At 45.2% G+C, this 20,778-nt stretch overlaps 1 protein-coding gene and 1 long non-coding RNA gene across 2 annotated transcripts in view; both read right to left on the bottom strand.

Moving 5' to 3' along the window:
• LOC116052867 (CXADR-like membrane protein) overlaps positions 1–20,778 on the bottom strand; it is a 173,616-nt gene that overhangs the window by 131,620 nt on the left and 21,218 nt on the right. The gene's annotated exons all lie outside the window — the stretch shown is intronic.
• LOC118496583 lies at positions 440–19,891 on the bottom strand. Its single transcript, XR_004899173.1, has 3 exons — positions 19,881–19,891; positions 16,088–16,098; positions 440–658 (listed from the first exon to the last, which is right to left on the bottom strand). It is a non-coding gene; the product is annotated as an uncharacterized LOC118496583 (long non-coding RNA).

Here is a 20,778-nt window from a genome sequence, read left to right on the forward strand (position 1 = left end):
TGGATTTCACTCAGTAGTTACCCTTTAAGTGGGATGTTTTTTCTTTTGTTTGTGCTTTGTTTTTGTTTCTTTTTACTGTTTGTGCATTGCTGTCACTAGGGCTGGGCGATAAAATGATAACGATATGTCTCACGATAGACACGTAATCAATATCAATAAAAAATGCGTTCAATAAAACGTTCGCTAATTTGTTTTTTCTTCGTCGGAAGAAAGGGTTAGTGAAGCAAGTTTGGTTGCATGAACAAAGGCACTCACTCTCTGGTAACCTAGCAACATAGGGAGTGACACGCTAACAGCCAATCATGTAACAGTATCAAGTTTGGTTGCGCCATATCGTTGTCTCGTGCTGGATTCTTCAATAACAGAACCGGCGTAGAGTGAAAGCGAGGAAATTGTTGATAAAAAAGAAAAAGTCAGCTCGCCAGTATGGCAGTTTTTTGGATTTTATAAGTCTGACCATAGTCAGACCAATGTCGTCTGCAAATATTGCAAGACCGTCGTCCCCACCAAGACTGGTAATACCACAAACTGTTTTACCACCTTAGTCACGCTCACCCTTAGGAGCACAGCCGTATTCACCAGCAACGTCCAACAACATCTGCAGCTGCAACACCGCACAAGCAGCAGACCACCATGGAGAGGTACTCTGCATCAGTGCCTTATGACAAAGCATACGGTACAAAGAAATAACGGAGGCAGTGGCATATCATATAGCCAAAGACATGCTTCCGCTGACTACTGTCGAGAAGCCAGGTTATTAAAATCTCATATACGTGCTTGACCCACGCTATTCTTCCTGGCCGAAAGAACTTTTCTAAGACTGCCATTCCCAAGCTGTATCTAATGTGCAAATAATCTGTGTAGCAAGAAATATTGTCAGCCAATTACTTTGTAACAACCTCTGACCTGTGGTCAAGCCGTACTTCTGAGCCATACATTAGCTTGACCATTCACTTCATGGACAATGAACAGGTTTTGAAAACCAGATGCCTTGAGACTGCATATTTCCCCGAAGACCACACAGGAGAAGTGATAGCGGAAGGCTTGAAGGAGGCACTGTTGTCCTGGAGTCTGATTGAAGACAAAATGGTGTGCATCACCACAGACAGCGGGTCAAATGTAGTGAAGGCGACTTCACTGAACAACTGGACACGGCTGCAGTGTTTTGGCCATCGTTTGCACTCTGCTATTGGTGAGTAGCATTGTCATTTTAATGCTCGTCATCCATGTTGGTTCCTATGTTGATTTTATAATTGAGATTATATAATTCTAATTATTATTATTATCTATGAAAGCAGCTTTACACACTGACATGACTGTGTGTGTGTGTGTGTGTGTGTGTGTGTGTCTGTGTGTCTGATCTATTATCAGTTATTTCCGTTGTTTTTCTGCAGGTGCTGCAGGAAAGGATAGAAGAGTGGAAAGGGCTGTAGGTGTGTGCAAGAAAGTGGTCTCTGCCTTTTCTTACTCATGGAAGAAAAAGAGTGCGCTCTGTAAAGCACAGCAAAGTCTCCATCTTCCCACACACCAGCTGGTCACAGAGTCACTAACCATGTGGGGCTCAAGACAAAAGATGATGGCAAGGGTCCTAGAGCAACAAAAGGCCATCACTGAAGTTCTGTCTTCTGATACACGCAGCCTTAACTCCTCTCCTGGAGTTCACAGACTCCCTTTCCTGGGAGTCATATGTGACAGTCTCGTACGTGAAGCCTGTGCTCCACCTTTTCCGCTCCAATTTGCTGAAAGTTAATGAGGTGGACACTCAGCTCACAAAAGACCTGAAGACAAAAATAATGGCATATCTCGACGAGAAATATGCTGGCCCTGACACAGATGATCTCCTTGACATGGCTACCTTTGTGGACCCTAGGTTTAAAGCCCAATACATCAGACCACAGAAGGTAGGGGCCATTCAAATGAGAGCAGTGTCTGAGATCATGGATGAAGACCAAGGCCAGTCACAGACAGGGCCTTCTGAGGGAGCAGCAGAAGGAGGAGCTGCCAGTGGACCACCTCTGCCACTGGGCATGAAGAAGCAACGCAAGTCATCTGGGAGCTTCTTCAAAAAACAGTGTCAAGAAGAGGATACTTTGTTACAATATTGTTACATGCACCAGGGCAGCTTTAGACCCAGAGAAGGTCAACCAGCTGCTGTTCCTAGCACAAAACCTGGAGTGAAAATATACTTGAATAGTTCAAGTATGTTTAGAGTAAGAATAACTTGAAGAGTTACTTTTTTATATTTCTATGCTGTTTTATATTTCAATCAATGTTACTGTACCGTATCAGGTTTGTTTTGTATGTTACAGATGTAAAGTCTCCCTCAGTTTTATTTGAATTTCTCCTATGTTTACAAAACTGCACCTATTTTAAAACACTTGATTCACCAGAAGGTGAACTTCCTAGCACTAAACTTGCAGAAAATAGTTCTTCTCAGGTCTCAGGTTTGTCTAGGTTTATATTTAACACTTTGCACTATTTGATTACACTTTATTAAGCATTTCTTACGTATTCTTTAATTTTGCACCTTAATGTTAAGAGATAATTGTTAAGTGTTCATTGTGATTTTAGACTTATGTTTACATTTGAATTATTTGAGTGTTTTCCATGGTTGTGTTGACATTTCTGCCTTTATAAATGAGGGGATTATAATCAGAGGAAGGTTAAGTTTAAAATAAAAATGTTTAAATTTAATATATTTTTCTCCTGGTCCTTATTTGAAATAGGTCATAAAAAATATCAACAATTATTATTATTATATCGTGATACAGTTTTCAGCCATATCGCCCAGCCCTAGCTGTTACTCACTTTCGAGAATAGCTTTCTTATTTGTTTTTACATGTTGTGGAAACAAATGTCAATCAAATAAAAATTTGATCACAAAAAAGAACACTCTCTCTGTGTTGATTGACAAAGCAAATGATCTGATTGATTGAAGATGCTGTGCTGATAATTCCCACAAAGCCACACTATCTTTGCTTTGTCTGGTAACTGTGGGGAGCTACTCACTCATCTGTCTGGTATTCTGCTCTGTGACAGTAGTTTGACAGACATTGTTCAGACAGCATGCATACACTGGTAGCTGTTGGATAAAAGCCAAAACACCCTTTGTTGGGCTAACAGGGGCTAATATTTAGGCTGTAACATCAATTAGAGGCCAGTACTACACTGTTCTGACAGGTGTAAACATTAACATTACTGCAGGCCGTGCCCGCTGACAGGAAGCTCTTTGAGTATTTCAAGCGAGGCAGAAAAGAGAACTATAATCATCTCCATACAACAATTTACTCATTCACTTTTCCATTCATTTTAGCCAATCATTCATTTATTTTGCAATACACAGTCACAGGGCTGAAGTCACAACAGTTCACACTAGGTGGAAAGCAGTCACTCCAGTCAGATGTAAATTCTGGTCATTTCTCTGAGCTCACACAGTATTTAATTTTTAATTTATTCAATCAGCGTGTTCCCAGATCTCAGCTATAAACTTGGAGAGTAGCGTGGCACTAAAGTACAAACAGGAAAGACATAAGATTAAAAGAAACTGTAGAGGACATTACAAACAATCAATGAGATGTTCCGTGTTTTAGAGTAGGATCCACTAGCTGTGGCCGGGTTGCCCAGTGGGTAGAGCAGGCACACATATACTGAGAGGTTTATGCCTCGACGCAGAAGTCCAGGGTTCGAATCCAACCTGTAACAATTTCCTGCATGTCTTCCCCCCCCCTCTCCCCTTTCTCACCTAGCTGTCCTGTCAAACATTAAAGGTGGAAAAGCCCCCAAAAATAATCCACTAGCTGATTGTGTGTTCTAGTTGTCATCGCTCCAGATGACAAATCCGTGTGTGATGTTGTTATATTATATCAGTGATATCACTGATTATTCAGTAAGTACTTGCACAGGTTCTGTTTTTCCATTCATTGTTTTGGACCTTTTCGCTGGTTCTTTAGGATGTTCTCGCTGTTCCAATCACATCAAAGAGAGGTATATCAGGCGAATTCTAGTGATGCACACAGAATAACAGCATTTGGTGTGAGCTCCTGCATTTTCGTAGCAAAATATCCTGACTTTCACATTGGAATTAGCACAAATTGGCTGACAAAGCACAAGATGGCATCACAGATACGAGCAGTGAGCCGTCTCCACAGCGGTTTCTGCAGCCTGGCTCGCCTACCACAGCTGTTCTTCCTCTCGCCCCCAAGGTTTATTCCCATCCACAGCCCGCAATGATTGTTGGAAGAAATCTTGTAAGCCATTTCTTTTCAAAGCACCAAAACACCAAAGCAAATGCCTTGTATTCGAAAACCTACTTTGCAATAAACTTTTAATGCTTAATTTAACACAAGAAAGTTGAGCTAGAGATAAGTAGCCACCAATCTAAAGTAACATGAAATCCTGGGTTGATTTTCCTTGCGTTATTATGGATCCCACGTAACTTCTAAGCAAGTCCCACCCTACGACGCAGCTCCATTGGTTGGGGTTAGGCATTGACCTCGAGTGGTTAAGGTTAGGATAGCCGATTGGTCAGGGGATAGGACCTGAACAAATGCATGGACGCCTGGCCAATAGTAGTGTGTGAATGCTATTGAAGGGCGGGTCTTGCCTAGAAGTTGCGTGGGTTCCATAATACATGGATTTCTTGGCAACGTCATCACTGCTTGCGCACGCAACCAGGAGGCAGAAAGAAGGCGTGTTTCGTGCGGTTTCGTGTAGCTAGCAGTAGTAGCATAGCGTAAGTCAAAATGCCAAGGAGTTGTTGCGTGGTTAATTGTACAAACAGAGCCAGTGATGGGTGCCTGACGTTTAACATACCTAGGGGGAAGCATGTTTTTGCCAAAAACCAGCAGAGGTTATGGCTTCAAGCCATAAGAAGGGCAGATTGGGGTCATATGCAAGAGTCAGGCTCCCATTGGATCAATCAGAAAAGTTGCAGCTTATTCAGTTGTTCAGCTAAGTGATAGCTACCTGTCAGGGCTGTAGTACTCGAGTCCGGACCATAGACAGTTAAAGGTCTGGACTCGAGATACGTTTAGACTGCTAGCAAAGCTACGTCGATGTTTTAACGTTAGCGCAACAGCGTTAGCCTAGCCGCTAGGTAAATATTACGACTGCCTTCGGAGTTTCTTATATCTGCGTCCACGTTGTCAACATAAGATCTGTGGCGTTAGTGCTCCTTTTGTACCATAATTTTATTGAATGAAATATTAAGCTTCGCTCCTACGAGATGGTGGGTTTTTATTACGTTACACACAAAGCTAACTGGCTATAGTTAGCCTGTACGTATGCTAGCAGACATTAACTTATGTTGCCGAGACAGCGGCAGTAGAGTTTCGGCGAGCTAACCACGACAGTGTTGTCGCCCTCTCACCCACAATCAACCTCTGCTGCTAAAAACAGTCAACCTGCAGTGATGTTTTGAAATGGAGACACATATCGTACCTTTTCCCAGAAATCCTGGCCATTAGTTTAAGGCATAAACCAACCATAGGGGTACACTCAGGGGTAACCCTGCTGCTAACATTGGCTATTACATTAGCCTAAAATGATAATTATAGCCATATATATATATATATATATATATATATCACAGTAACACTACAAAATTAAAGACAGACAAACAGATCCAACTAAAATCACGTTTTATTTATATACAAACAATAAGGAAAGCTTAAGGTTGTTGCAGTAGCGGACCAGCTCACTAATCTGGCTTTCTGCCTCCGGTGTGCGTATGCACCCTGTAATGTTTGGAAACAGGAAACCCGTGTATAAGGCCTCCTTGGCTACTAGCAACTGCGTGGAAGAGCGGGGGCACGGTCACGGAAGGCTTGTATCATGTGGACGTGCCGACAGTGTTGTTGTCATTACTTAGAATTCCTCATGGGGGAGACAGAAACTTCTCACTATAGCTTTAAATAAAAATAAAAAATAAAAAGATTTGGACATTTCAGTTGTCCAACATTGTGAAACACTTTGTTCTCCGGGGTTCATTCAGGGATGCTGTTAGCTCTCTTACCTTGAGTTAATGCTAACAGAAAAGGTCAGTAACACTACTGCATGACCTTCGACCCTTCCTGATGGCAGATACCCAGGTAATTCAGACTCAGTCTCCTCTGGTAAAACAGAAGCATATTGGTCAAATCAATCACCACTTTAGCACATTCACAACCACAGAAATCTAATTATTGATCTCTGGGGCAACGGCAGAAAATGAAATACTGTTTGTAAGCCTGTTACCTGCTCCGTTTTCTAGAAATCTTTTTTTTTTTTCACTCCAGTATGCTGTGTGACATTTCAGGACAGCTACCCAATTGATTTCTAGCCACTGGTATGTCGGTTCTTTCACTGCAGCAGGCATTACTGCTGACATGTTCCACAGGGCTTCATCCAGCACCACTGACGGATAAGGCCATGGTGCATTTTAATGGACAGAAACCATTCTCAACATTTTTGATGACCTCTGCACACTGAATGATCACATTCCTCTCCATGACCAAGGCTATCGGTACAAAGGAAGCACAAATGGTCAAGGTTGTGAGACTGCTGTCAGCTATTCTGTCCTTGGTAGGTATTATAGCTTCTAAGAAGAAAAAACTGGTGAGGAAAGATTACCTGAAATTTAATTATTCCAAGTTAGAATGCAATTTCAGATAAGGAATTTGTGCAATGTCCTTTGGAACACATTAACATCCTAAAGAGATGTGTATTACTACATCGATAAGAAACAGTCAGCTACAATACAAGATGTCAAGTGATAAAACTATCAGAGAATCCCAGTTTTTTCCAAAATCCTTTCTGCTTCTTGCAGTAAACACCAGGCAGCCGTGAGAGAGTAAACAAGCTGGCCATCCCTGCCTCCTCTACCATACCCCCACACCCCCTCACTGCCTCCACCCCTCCCTCTCTTGCTCCCACACCTCCCCCCTCACTCCCCTGTGGTCTGCACACTCCCCCCACCACTACAGCATAGGCCTGTCACGATAACAAATTTAGCTGGACGATAAATTGTCCCAGAAATGATTGTGATAAACGATAATATTGTCGTGGACTCTCAGTCTCTGTTAACAAAAACTGCACAAAACAATAAATAAAATGGATGTAAACAAAAAGCACTAAACATTAGGCTCAGACATAAAGAGTGCCAGTTAGGACCTTTGTAAACAAAGTGCAAAAGTGCAAAAGAGATGAAGCAGATGCCTCAACAGGCCATATGCAAAAAGCTTTTTAAAAATTTTTTCTCCAGCATAAAGCTTTGTTCAAATAAAGCAAAAGTGAATTGCAGTCTATGTCCACAGTAGGGTGTGACATAGAGAGAGAGACATAGACAGAGAGAGACATATAGAGGGAGACAGAGAGAGAGACAGAGAGAGAGAGAGAGACAGAGAGAGAGAGACATAGAGAGGGAGACAGAGACAGAGAGAGACAGAGAGAGAGAGAGACAGAGAGAGAGACATAGAGAGGGAGACAGAAACAGAGAGAGACAGAGAGAGAGAGAGAGAGAGAGACACAGAGAGAGAGACAGAGAGAGAGACAGAGACAGAGAGGAGAGAGAGACACACAGAGAGACAGAGATTTTTTTTAGATTTTTACAAAAACACTATTTACATATTTATCATTTGTGCATGTTCACAATGAAATAAAGTGCTAATGCATTAAAATCTCAGTATTTGATTTAAAAAAAAAAGAATATCATCCGATAAAAACTTGTGCAAAAACCAGCTCGTCATCAACAACAGAACAAACAATGTCATTAAAACACCAACGCTGTTTAAAAGCATCAATGTCTCCAGTGTGTTTATAAAACCTAAAATCTAACCAGAGTCTGGCCCTGATGTTACAGAGCCAGACTGCCCTGGTCTCCTGTCCCTCTCTGTTCTGATGTTACAGAGCCAGACTGTCCTGGTCTCCTGTCTCTCTCTGTTCTGATGTTACAGAGCCAGACTGTCCTGGTCTCCTGTCCCTCTCTGTTCTGATGTTACAGAGCCAGACTGTCCTGGTCTCCTGTCCCTCTCTGTTCTGATGTTACAGAGCCAGACTGCCCTGGTCTCCTGCCCCTCTCTGTTCTGATGTTACAGAGCCAGACTGTCCTGGTCTCCTGCCCCTCTCTGTTCTGATGTTACAGAGCCAGACTGTCCTGGTCTCCTGTCCCTCTCTGTTCTGATGTTACAGAGCCAGACTGTCCTGGTCTCCTGCCCCTCTCTGTTCTGATGTTACAGAGCCAGACTGTCCTGGTCTCCTGTCCCTCTCTGTTCTGATGTTACAGAGCCAGACTGTCCTGGTCTCCTGTCCCTCTCTGTTCTGATGTTACAGAGCCAGACTGTCCTGGTCTCCTGCCCCTCTCTGTTCTGATGTTACAGAGCCAGACTGTCCTGGTCTCCTGCCCCTCTCTGTTCTGATGTTACAGAGCCAGACTGTCCTGGTCTCCTGCCCCTCTCTGTTCTGATGTTACAGAGCCAGACTGTCCTGGTCTCCTGTCCCTCTCTGTTCTGATGTTACAGAGCCAGACTGTCCTGGTCTCCTGTCCCTCTCTGTTCTGATGTTACAGAGCCAGACTGTCCTGGTCTCCTGCCCCTCTCTGTTCTGATGTTACAGAGCCAGACTGTCCTGGTCTCCTGCCCCTCTCTGTTCTGATGTTACAGAGCCAGACTGTCCTGGTCTCCTGTCCCTCTCTGTTCTGATGTTACAGAGCCAGACTGTCCTGGTCTCCTGCCCCTCTCTGTTCTGATGTTACAGAGCCAGACTGTCCTGGTCTCCTGCCCCTCTCTGTTCTGATGTTACAGAGCCAGACTGCCCTGGCCTCCTGCCCCTCTCTGTTCTGATGTTACAGAGCCAGACTGTCCTGGTCTCCTGCCCCTCTCTGTTCTCCACGCTGTTCTTCCTGCTTATATAAATCGCCATTTTAGCTTCACCTGAAAGGTAGTTCAGGAGCTGCCATTTTTCTTTTTGTGCCTTCTTGTAGGCAGCTCCCATAATAAAAACCCTCTCAGTAAAAACTACATTAAAAAGACTAAAAACCAATGTTAAAAGAGAGAAGAACTCTGTGAGTCTCTTACACTCAGTGAACATGTGGTTCACAGTCTCTCGGAGGTTACAGAAAAGGCCCTGGCTAAGAACAGCTGGGTTAAGAACAGAGATAAAAGCATTGGAGGCGACAGCACCATGTAAAATCCTCCACTGGAGGTCAGCGGTCCGTTTTTTGAGGGGAGGCTTGTATAAAACCCTCCACTGGGGACGAGGATGTCCCCCCCCCAACCTGTCATTCCAGACAGTGGGGGGTCTGCCACTCAGTCCTTTGTTGTTTATTGCTTTCACACAGTTCTGGTACAATGTTGCTTTGTCTGCTCCGTGCAGGGTGAGTTTGCCCGGGCTACTGACAGCTAGCAGGGGGCCGGTCTCCTCTCCAAACTCTGGGCTCAGGTGGATCTCTGGGAACGGGTCTGTGGGATCTGGCCTAGCCTCTCCCCGGCTGTACTCCATGAGGAGTCTCCTCTCTCTCCCGCTCAGCTTTCGTGTCCATAAGGCCAGGAGTCTTTGTGTGACCCGGATAGAGGTCATTCCCAGGAGAGAGCCCAGAGCCCCGGCCCCCGATAGTTCAGGCCCTGCTGCCTCCACCAGCTGCTGCAGGCTCAGAGTCCCGGATCGGTTCAGGGCTGCCAGCAGCCCGGGCACCCCGCTGCAGATGTCCAGTCTGCTCCCGTTGATCAAAGGCTCCTTCAACAACCAGTACAGAGAGTTAGACCCATCACTCAACGTACAGTTAAAAAGGGCCCAAGATTTAAAAACGCCCTGATAAAAAGGAGGAAACCCACTTAACTTTAAAAATGTAGGATCAGTTAAAAACAGAGCAGCGTCCAGCCCCAGTTTACTCCCATGTCTGAGGATACAGCTGGTCATGTTCCTCCACACCAAGTCAGGCGGCCCTGTCAGAAACTTTTGAATAAACTGAAGCCTGAAGGTGGCCGTTCTGCTGGCCAGGTGGACAAGGCCCTGTCCCCCCTCCTCTCTTAATAAAAACAGCACCCCCTGTGGCACCCAGTGTAGACCCCCCCCCAAAAAAATCTACCATCTTCCGCTGTATCTGAGCCAGTAGACCTGACGGGGGGTCCACACAAGCTAAACGGTGCCACAAAAGGGATGCAACAAGGTTATTTAAGACTAAAACTCTACCTCTATATGACATCTGAGGGAGTAGCCACTTCCATTTATTCATTTTGTTTTCAATTTTTTCCATGACGGTCTCCCAGTTTCTCATGACCTCATTACCGAGGAATATACCGAGGTATTTCAGGCCGTCTCTTTTCCAGGCCAGATGTTGGGGGAGAACCGGGAGACCGTCATGCCATTCACCAACAGCGAGGGCTTCACTTTTTTTCCAGTTCACCCTCGCTGCGGATAAAATGTTAAAACCAGAAACAGTGTTTTCTAAAACGTCTAACTCATGCTGGCTCTTAATAAAAACAATGACGTCATCAGCATAAGCAGATAAAACCATGTTCTCATTAAAACCAGGTAAAATCAGACCTTCAATGTTGTTGCGTAGTCTGCAGAGGAGGGGTTCTAGGGAGAGTGCGTAGAGCATCCCGGACAGAGCACAGCCCTGCCGGACGCCTCTACACACTCTAAAAGGAGCACACAGACTGCCGTTAAACTTCAGCACACTCTCAACCTCACTGTACAACACCTTGATCTTGGCTATGAAACCAGCGCTGAACCCAAACTCCCCCATTACTTTCCAGAGGAAGCTGTGTTCAACGCGGTCAAAAGCCTTTTCCTGGTCCAGAGAAATCAGACCAGTGTTAAACCCCAACGAGCTGGAGACCTCCAAAACATCACAAATAAGGTGGACATTGTCCACCATGGACCTGCCGGGCACACAGTAGGTCTGGTCCCGATGGATGACCTGCTCCATAGCTCTCCCCAGCCTGGAGGCAAAGACTTTGGACAGAAGCTTGTAATCCACACAGAGCAAAGACACAGGGCGCCAGTTTTTAATGTCCTGCAGGTTGCCTTATTTTGGTAGCAGCGTAACCACCGCCCTGCGGCAGGACATGGGCATGGAGCCAGAGGACAGACTTTCATTAAAAACATCTAAAACATCATGTGCTAAAATGTCCCAGAAGGCTTTAAAAAACTCAACTGTGAGGCCATCGATGCCTGGGGCACGTCTCCCCTGCATATTCTGCAGGGCAGCGTGGACCTCCTGCAACTGTATTGGCGCTTCCAGACAGGAGTTGGTCTCCGCAGAGACCTGAGGTAGCCCACTCAGGAACTCCTCTTGCAGAGCCTCCTGCTCCTCATACTCACTTGAGTAGAGGGAGGAGTAGAACTCTACGGCTCGCCTTCTGATCTGCCTCGGCTCCACGATCTCCTGCCCTGTGTCTGAAAGCAGTGTGTGGATTACCCGCCTCTGTCCATTCTTCCTCTCCAGGCCGAAGAAGAAGCTAGAGGGAGCATCCATCTCCGAGATGGTCTGGAATCGGGACCTGACCAGTGCACCCTGTACTTTGACGTCCAGCAGGTCGGCTAAAGCTAGCTTTTTGATTTTGAGGACTTCAAAATGTCCTCCATCTCCTGTGGACTCACTTAATTTCTCTAGTTCCACTATATCACTCTCCAGGTCCTGCATAGATCTGGTGATGTCACGCGTGACGTTGAGGGTGTGCTGTTGACATAGAAGCTTGATTTCTGTCTTACCATGGTCCCACCACTGCCTAAGACTGCTAAAATCACCCTTTCTCTGTCTAAAAATATCCCAAAAATAAATAAGCACCTCTCTAAATTTTTTGTCAGAAGTTAAAACCGAGTTAAAATGCCAGTAGGCACTTTTCGGCTTCACATCCCTAATAAAAACATGACATAAAACCAAAGAGTGATCAGTAAAAACAGCAGGAACAATATTACACACTTTAAAAATATTAAAATGTTGTTTAAAACAATAAATACGATCTAATCTGGCTGAGGAGATCCTACTCTCTCTGAGGTGGGACCATGTGTACTGTCGGCAGTCTGCATGCATCCTTCTCCATACATCCACCAGGCCATGGGTGGAGACCAGCCGCCCCAGAGCATGCTGGGAAGCTGGATGCGGCTCTGCATGATTATGATCTAAAAAATCATTTGCAGTACAGTTAAAATCCCCACCCAAGAATAAAAAAATCCTCCGATGCACATTCATTTAAAACCCCACCTACCTTTTCTAAAAAGATCTTTCTCTCTGCACCGGTTGTTGGGGCGTACAGGTTAATAAAAACAGCCGTAAAATGATCAACCCGAGCTTTGACTAAAAGCAGCCTCCCCTCGATAAAATGCTTGACCTCCAGTGAGATCGGAGAGAAAGCTGTGGAGAAGAGGAAGCCCACTCCTCCACTCAGAGAAGAGCCATGGCTCAGGATGGCTTCCCCTTCCCACTCTCTCCTCCAGTCGGCCTCGTTGCTGCTGTCAGTATGTGTCTCTTGTAAAAATAAAACATCAATGTGCTTCATTCTTATGGTTTCATAAATACTGGCTCTTTTAGTTACATTTCTGGCTCCATTTACATTTAAACTCCCAACTTTAAAAACATCCATATTAAGTGAGATGTTAAAAGCAAAAATAATAAACAATAAATTAATTAACATTGGAGCATAATCCATCATCAAGACGTATTTGTTTTTTTTGCTTTAAGCACAAGTTTCTCCAGTCTAAAACCCTCTTGGACTGTGATTTCAGACATTTCTTTTTGGCTGTTATGAAATCTGACTGAGGAGCAGAACAGAACCAAGTCTGGAAAAAACTCTTCTATTTTTACACCCTGCTGGTTTTTCGTTTGTTTTAGGAAACTTTTAATTTTATCAGCAGTATAGAGCTGTCTTTGTTGACTGCTGCTGAAGTTGGGAACTTCACTCTCATCCGACACACATTCATCACTCTCACTGCCCTCCGTGCAGACCTTCCTCACACTCTCCTCACTCACTCTGCTTGTCTTAGCTTCACTGGAGCTATCTTTTGTTTTCCTCCTGCGTTTGGCAGCAGTTTTTGATTTAACTGCTGCTTCCACCTCCTCCATCACTTCCTCCTCCACTACGTCCTCCACCTTACACTTTGTTCACCCGTGTCATTTACCGTTTCATTACCCTCATCAGTCTGCACCTCACCTGTCTCCCGTGACTGTCCCTCCTGTGTGTCCCTAATCTCACCTGTCTGTTCCCCAGACACACCTTCACCTGTTTTTTTTCTTTTTCTTTTTCTTCCTCCTCACCCACTACACTTCTCTCATCTTCACTCACATTCTCTCTCACCATTCACACTAACACCCGGTGTATCTACAGTACTCACCCGGTGCGTCTGGTCAGACACGGCATCACCACGCCGCTGTGCAGCACGCGGAGCGGGCATCGGCCGCTCGGAGGCGGCAGCCGGCACCGAGGCAGCAGCCGGCACCGAGGCAGCAGCCGGCACCGAGGCAGCAGCACCCCCGGACGGTGGGGGGTCCGCCGCCTCGGCAGCGGACCGCTGGGCATCCGCCCCCCCCTCGCCTCGGCACCAGCCGCCCCTCCTGGACCGGGAGGATTCGGATCACCTCGTCTCGGGCAGGCCCTCACCTTGTGTCCCACCTCTCCACAACCAAAACATTTCATCCCTGATGAAGTTGCAAAAATCACGTATTCATAATCATCTACCTTGACATGGAAGCGGAGGTTGAGCTCCTCGTTCCGATGGTTCAGTATCATATAGAGCTGTCTGCGGTGAGACACTACGTGTTTCAACAACGGAGATTTAGGTTACTTCCCTGACATCTGGAATCATGGTCTCATCACACCAATATACAAATCTGGAGATACATCTGACCCAAATAATTACCGAGGCATCTGTGTGTAATAAACAGTAATCTGGGGAAGCTCCTTTGTAGCATCATCAACTCCAGACTCATAAACTTCCTTACCAAACACAATGTCTTGAGTAAAAGTCAAATTGGATTTGTACCAAAACACCGAACTTCTGATCATATTTACACCCTACACACCCTGATAGACAAACATGTTCACCAAAACACCGTAATTCAGATCATATTTACACCCTACACACCCTGATAGACAAACATGTTCACCAAAACAACAACAAAATCTTTGCATGCTTCATAGATTTCAAAAAGGCATTTGACTCAATTTGGCACAGTGGTCTATTCTACAAAGTTATTGAATCTGGTGTAGGGGGTAAAACATATGACATCATTAAATCAATGTACACTAACAATAAGTGCAGTATTAAAATTGGCAACAAAAGAACAACATTCTTCTGTCAGAAGCGTGGAGTGAGACAGGGCTGCTGTTTGAGTCCCACTCTATTCAACATCTATATTAACCAGCTGGCCACTGTCCTAGAGACATCAGCAGCACCTGGTCTCACTCTACACCACTCTAAGATCAAGTTCCTGCTCTATGCAGATGACCTTCTGTTGTCCCCTACAGAACAGGGCTTACAGCAGAACCTGGACCTGCTGGAGCAGTACTGCCAGACCTGGGCCCTGGCAGTAAACACTGAAAAGACAAAGATAATGACTTTTCAAAAAAGATCCAGATCTCAGGGACACACATACAGCTTCACATTAGGAACACATACATTAGACCAATGTACACATTACAATGATTTAGGACTGAAAATAAGTTGGAAGTTTTAACCCAGCGATAATGGAGCTGAGAGAGAAAGCCCGCAGGGCATTCTACGCAATAAAAAGTCAAATCTACATTAAAATCCCAATCAGAATCTGGCTCAAACTATTTGAATCTGTAATAGAACCAATCCTCCTCTATGGTAGTGAGGTGTGGGGTCCTATTTCCTACCAGAATCCGGCCCATTTGGACAAAAACCCAGTTGAAATCCTGCATCTAGAGTTCTGTAAAAGCATCCTACAGGTGCACAGAAAAACCACCAACAACGCCTGCAGAGCTGAATTAGGCAATTCCCATTATTCATCAAAATTCAAAAACGTGCAATCAAATATTGGCTACATCTAAAAAACAGTGACCCCCCCACTCCTATCAGCAGAAAGCCCTGCAATACCAAGAGCTGAGCAAAGAGAAGAGTCCCCTTACTCAGCTGGTCCTGATGCTCAGTTCACTTCCTGACCCGGTTCTGCCTCAGGACCAGTCTGGGAATCAACCAATCAGAGTTAACAGTTAACAGAAACTAAACTACATCACCAGTTGGAACACCCAAACAAAAGCACAAAGCAAAATGCAGAGCACACCCCAGTGATTGTGTACTGTCGGGAAGACGGAGACGGCCCATCTGTTGTAGTTTTTTTTTTTTTTATTATGTTTTAGGTGCATATGCATGTTTGTTGTGTTGCCGTGTTTAGTTGCTACTGTTTTACAACAAATGTGACATACCGGCTGGCTCAGGTTAAGCGGTTCACCACGGTCATTCGGTTTGAATCCAAAGTGCTCCCACACTGCAGCTGTCACGTTTGGCTTTGAAACCAATTCCATCTTCTTTTTTTTTTATTCCTCCAACTCTCAACTAGCGTTTTCTCCTCACAGACACCTCTTTTGCTGCACTCTGTGGTAGGCTACGCCAGGAGTCCCGCCTCCCCACACAGACCACACGGCTGACTAGTGACTAGAGGGTTCACTCCTCGTTACGCTAAGGAACCGAGAGTGGTCATCCAGTCTCTTTGGTAGAGAGAGAGAGAGAGACAGAGAGAGAGAGAGATTTTATGATTTTTAAAGGAACTTTATTTAATCAATGTTCCCTCCTGTTATTTACAAAATTATCTCTTTTCAACAGACCAATAAATACATACAGACATAAACACTCAACTACATGGAGCTGGTCTCCTTCAACAGAGCTCAACACATCACCATGGGCCCAGATCACATCCTTCATCTCTTTAGAAGAATTAAAATCAATCTTGATTCTGGCTTTCACCATCCCAGTGAACAGTAGATTTACATCAATATCCACAGAGTCATCCACCTTCCTCTTCCTGCTCACATACACGGCCATCTTTGATTGGCCCAGGATGAAATTTAACAGCTGACATTTATATTTTTTCAACTTTACTATACCTGAACCCCAGGATGAACATGTGTTTGGAGAAGACCTCCCCTACCTTACTGAACACTTTCTCCAACAACAAGAACAATGGAGGCAGACACACACACTCACAATAACAATGAAACACAGTTTCTGTCTCATCACAGTCAGGACATTTGTCACTAACCCCAGGACTAATGACAGACAGAAAGGCGTTGACTGCCACTATCCCGTGTAATACTCTCCACTGGAGGTCAGCTACTCTTTTAGTTAACGGTGGTTTGTATAAACTCCTCCACGCAGGTTGGACATCAACCGCCAAACCCAGATGTCCTCGCCACGGTGTGTCCACCCGTTCATGGCGCTTACTCTTATTTAAACACAGCACCATCATTTTATAAAAACCCTTCCCTTTCGCCTCTTTCATTTCTAAAGTGCAGTGCTTTACATCTAAAAAACGACCAACATAGTGATCCAGACATGGACGGACACATAAACCAGGGAAGGAATCATCAGGCTGAGATGTGGTCAGACCACCAGTATATTACTCCAACATGATGGATTCATGTCGGGACAGTTTGTTCTTCCAGTGGTCCAACAGTTTGGTGATGATCCTGACTGATCTCACCCCCAGAACAGCTGCCAAAGCAGTAGCATTGTTTAGTTTTGGTCCTGTGATGTCCACCACCGTCCCCAGCGTGAGCACCCGTGCTCTGCAGAACGCGTCCGTGATGGCTGAACCAGCCCAGCAGGGGTAATCCAACCGTTCCCCGTACACCACCGGTTCCTGCAGCAGCCAGTGTAAGGAGTCACCTTGCAGCCGTCTCTCCTTAACCAACAGCTTCCACACGGTGAACACGCCTCGATAGAAAGGAGGCAAAGTCTGGACACTCAGCTTCCTCACATCCATCAGGAACAGAGAATCTGTCAATCCAGAACCCTTAAAACTGTTCAGCACCCAGTGGGCCAGAGGTCTCCAGACCAGGTCCTTAGGGCCATAGAGCAGTCTCTGGAGGAACTGCAGCCGGAAAGCAGCGCCCCTGCTGGCCAAGTGAACCAGTCCTTGTCCTCCTTCTTCCTTTGGAAGGAACAGAACAGACTGGGGAATCCAGTGCAGCTTATCCCAGAAAAAATTACCAAAACATGCCGAACTAGAGTCATTCACCTGCCGGGCACACAGTAGGTCTGGTCGACATGAACCACTCATTACCTCCTGAAGCCGAGAAGCGAGAGCTTTGGACAGGATCTTGTAGTCCCCACACAGCAGAGAAACAGGTCTCCAGTTCTTTATTTCCTGTAAGTCTCCTTTCTTCGGGAGCAGGGTGATGACTGCCCTTCTGCAGCTCAGTGGCAGACGTCCTCTGCTCAAGCTGTCCTGGAACACCTCCAGCAGATCTTCTCCAACCACGGGCCAGAAGGTCTTGTAGAAATCTACAGGCAGCCCGTCGATGCCCGGTGCCTTACCGTTCCCCAGACTCATCAGAGCAACATACAGTTCATTCAGGGACAGTAGATCTTCCAGCACCGTGTTGTTGGCAGCACCCACCTGAGGAAGGCCATCATAGAAAGAAGCAGCTGACTCAACGTCTTCCACGTACTCCTCTCTGAACAGGTCTTTGTAGAACGAGGTGGCATATCTCCTGATCTCAGGCGTTCCCGTGATCGTACCTCCATCTGCAGAGCGTAGGGAATGGATGATCTTTCTTTGACCATTCTTTCGCTCCAGACCAAAGAAAAACTGCGAGGGGGCATCCATCTGGGAAGCGGTCATGAAGCGGCAGCGGACCAGAGCCCCCTGTGCTGTGATGCCCAACAGGTTGGCTAAAGCAGCCTTTTTGACTTTAAGAGCTTCAACATGCCCTTGATTTCCTGTGGAATCCACCAAATCCTGTAATTCCACTACTTCAATCTTATTAATCTTATTATTATCAATCTTATTAATGTGCTTGGTGACATTGCGAGTATATTGCTGACAAAAAAGTTTCACTTGAACCTTTCCAATATCCCACCACTGCTGCATGATGGGAAACTGGACTTCAGGCTCTGGTGTATACCCCACACACACTTAAACCCCTCTTTAAAACGAGTTAACATTTAAAAGTCCAGTATTAAAGTGCCAATAAGCACTGTGCAATTTTACATTTTGAATATAGACAGAACACTGGACAAGACAATGGTCCGTAAAACCAACAGGAGTTATTCCACACTGTTTAAACACACCAAAATGGTGTTTAAAACAATAGAAGCAGTCCAGCCTGGCCAAAGACAACATGTTGTCTCTGGAATGACTCCAGGTGTACCGCCTGGTGTTCATGTGAAAACCTCTCCACACATCCTCCAGCTCACAGCTCTCCATCAGACGCCTGAGTCTGGCCGAGGAAGCAGGATGAGGCTCCAGGTGATTACGGTCTAAAGAGGGATTCTCTGTGCAGTTAAAGTCACCTCCCAAAAACTAAAAATCATCAGTACAATCCTGAATGACATCACACAAAAGGTTTAAAAATGTCATTCTTTCAATGGCCAAAACTGGAGCATACACATTTATAAAAATAAGTTTTACATTTTCATACTGAACCTTCATTTTTATAATGTGCCCACACATGATGTCCTCCACACTCAAGGAGCAGGGACGAAAGCCCTGAGAGAAGATCACCCCGACCCCCCCACTGTTGGAGGCCTTATGGCTGAGAATAACCTCCCCAGGCCACTGCTTCCTCCACTCACTCTCATTATCCACATCACTGTGAGTCTCCTGCACAAAGATAACATCTAGATTTTTTAACTCCGTCAGTTTAAAAAGAGAAGCTCTTTTTACATCACTTCTTGCTCCATTAATGTTTAAAGATCCAATGTTTAAATCCGCCATTAAAAAGAAAAGAGCAAAAACAAAAACAAAAACACACACAAGTATGTGGAGAAACATATTAAAACTAGTCATCATCTTCAATGAGTTGAGCTCTGGCTTTAGTCACCAGTTTCTTGAGGCGGTAAACCTCTTGGATAGTGAACCCTTCTGTCTCTTTCCTCAGCCAGGCCACAGACCTGATCAACCCTCTCAGATCAGGGAAGAACTGCTCCGTCTTAACCGCCTTGAACCCTTTAGGGTCCTGCAGGAACTTCTTGATTTTTTCCAGAGGATAAAGAGTTAACTTATCTGCCTGGGATGCTGTCCACTCACAATCCTCCTCCTCATCATCATCATCATCATCATCATCACACAAATCCTCCAGCAGCTTTTTAGCTTTAGCATCATTCTGCTCTTTGTTAGAACTGCTTTTTCTTTTACTGGATCTTATAGTTACATCCATCTCTTCAGACAGATTTTCAGCCAGAGCATCATCAGCCACATTAATAACATTCTGACTGCAGCTTTTTCCTTTAGCACTGCCTTTCTCTTTCCCTGTCTGTTTGTTATTTTCTGCTTTCTCATTAGACTGGGTGTTTCCTTCATTAACAGTTGTATTTCCACACTCATGTTGTACAACATTTTCTCCTTTTCCTGCGTGTCTTTCTCTGTTACCTGCCGAGTCTGATTCAGCCGAAGGTGGCGCAACATCTGAGTCTGAGCCCCCCGGAGGCTCTGAGCCCCCTGGAGGCTCTGCGGCCCGGTTGGCCGGTTCAGCGGGACCGGGAGCCGTCTCGGCCGAAACGCCTGTCCCCTCGGGACCGGGAGCCGGTGTTATAGCCCTACTGGTTTCCACACTAACTGGTTTCCGTATGTTGTGTTTACCTAACAGCTGCCGATGTGGGCCGCCTCTGTCACCAGATTCGTCACACAATCACAAACATATTACTGTCGATTTTCAAATCGTTTCCCAGATCTACTGTCGCGAAAATGTTTGTCTAAGTAAGCACCACATCACAGCCACCTACAAACAAAAAAAGATCTAAAAACAATATAATCATTTTAGTTTGGGTCGAGCTGGTTTCGATCTTGTGGCATAAATATAACAGCTAACACCTGAGTCCGCAGCTCTATGCAGTGAGCTATCAAAGCTCTATATCAAGCTGCTTCCACTCACATATTTATTAACTACGTCAGCAACCAGGTAACACTTTGTTTTGAGCTGATCTAAAACAACTGGTTACCTGGGCTTAGTTGAGGAAATACCCGATGATAGTTTTCACGTTTCTTTCCTCGCATCTACGACTACTACTTTATCACAGCCACCTACTAAGCTACACATTGTGACTGATACATATTTTTTAACAGTAACGATAACTCGTGGTCTAATATTGTCGATATACACAAGTGTTACCACCGAGTCACAGAAAAGTGGTACTACACGGCTCAGTTTGAATGCATGGTCTTGATGATTTACAGTCATTGTCTCTCCTTTTGTGTAGCCTATATGGTAGGCTATGGGATATAGTAATATATACCTCAGAATTTGCAAAACAACGGCTTGTAATACAGTGTTAACCTACTTGAGTTTGGCTGCGAATTAACCGAGCATTGTAATGTGTCTCTAATCAAATCGTTCCATCCAAACTGATGTAAAGTTGTTCTGAAATCTAACTCCGACACAGCAAAGTAGCTATTGATATTTTTTAATGAAGAAGAAGTCCACTCCATCTGGCCTCAAGGACTACCGCCCAGTGGTTCTCACATCCCATGTGATGAAGGTGCTGGAGAGGGTGGTCTTGGCCCACCTGAGGCCGCAGGTGAGATCTTCTCTGGACCCTCTACAGTTTGCCTACCAGCCTCGTCTGGGAGTGGATGACGCTGTCATCTAGCTTCTGCAGCGAGCTCATTTGCACCTGGAT

This window comes from Sander lucioperca, chromosome 13, assembly GCF_008315115.2.
Source record: "Sander lucioperca isolate FBNREF2018 chromosome 13, SLUC_FBN_1.2, whole genome shotgun sequence".
In the NCBI taxonomy this organism is placed as follows: domain Eukaryota; kingdom Metazoa; phylum Chordata; class Actinopteri; order Perciformes; family Percidae; genus Sander; species Sander lucioperca.